The following is a 1,277-nucleotide window of genomic DNA, read 5'->3' as shown; positions in this document are numbered from 1 at the left end:
CCACACACACACTATCACCACCACCGCCACCTCCACCTCCACCGCCACCAAAATTCAAACAATATAGGCACGTAATTAGATACTCATAAAACGTAACATGACCCAACACACAAACGTAGACGTAGACCGAAGGCTTTCTTGGCCTTAAGGGGATCCACTGGTCAGATCAGTAAAAATTTTGAAAAAATATCAGTTTTCGGATTCTGGAGTATCTTAATAGATATCAATATCAAGGATTCATCTTTAGAAGCCTAATTCCTTATCAAACTTATAAATAGCTGGAAAATGCATTTAAGAGAGGTAGCAATGCAGGAAAATCTTCACCAAAAACTATCTCTCTTTGCAGTTTTCTCAGAATTGTTTATCTGACCAGGTTGCAAAACTATTTTGAGTAGATCTCAGAAAGTTACTGTCAGAATTGTTTCACATTTGGACACAATCTTTCATACACATTTCTCTATAACTTTACAGTAGCATTTTTGCTGTTTATGGTACACATTTGGAGTTTTAGGCCTTTTTTATTTTACAAAATCTTAAAACATTGGAAACCTGAATGTAGTGCTTAACAAGGACTGTAAAGCTCACAAGTCAGTACAGAAAATTCAAATTTGGCTCTGTAAGGTTGTTCTACCTACCAACAGTAATCGCCATGCCAAATATTAGGCTTCTATCTTGATGGGTGTTGATGATTGACAAAATATAAAATTGGTTTTAAAAATGCTGAATCAATCCTTTATTTTTTATGGCTCGAGATTATTATGGCTAAAATCTTGAATTTTTTGCTTGGTAACCTTTTTTTGTACTATGTCACCCCCTTTGATGCAGAAAAGCAAGCGTTAGACCAAAAACTATAGCATTTGGGTGTTGACCATAGCTACACCCCCTTAAGGTTAAGGTGTTCGCCTCTCATTTAAATGTCCCGGGTCGAATCCGGGTAACGACGGAAAACTTTACTTCTCGAAAACGTTCTCCTTTTCTGCTCTCTAGCAAAGTTCTGTCGTCTGCTTTCGTCTTCACTTTCTGCCCTCACCCCCTTGCCTCTTTTTCTTCCCCCCTCCTCAGGGCCCCTGACTCTTTATGCAGCCTTTCTACAGCTACTCCTTGCCTCCTTCTTGGAGCTGTCTTTCTTATCTTTTGGTAGGAAAAATCTACGCCTAGCCTTCTCGGACAACGGAGAAAAATCTCGGAGGTCCCGTGTAGAAGTTGCGCACGTGAAAGATCCCCTGGTGGTCTAAAACCGATAAGAGTAGGCTTCCTCCGCCATCCAGGGAAAATGT

This window comes from Aplysia californica, unplaced genomic scaffold (assembly GCF_000002075.1).
Source record: "Aplysia californica isolate F4 #8 unplaced genomic scaffold, AplCal3.0 scaffold00445, whole genome shotgun sequence".
NCBI classification, from domain to species: domain Eukaryota; kingdom Metazoa; phylum Mollusca; class Gastropoda; order Aplysiida; family Aplysiidae; genus Aplysia; species Aplysia californica.
The sequence above is the reverse complement of the archived record's forward strand: the minus strand, read 5'-3'. Positions refer to the sequence as shown.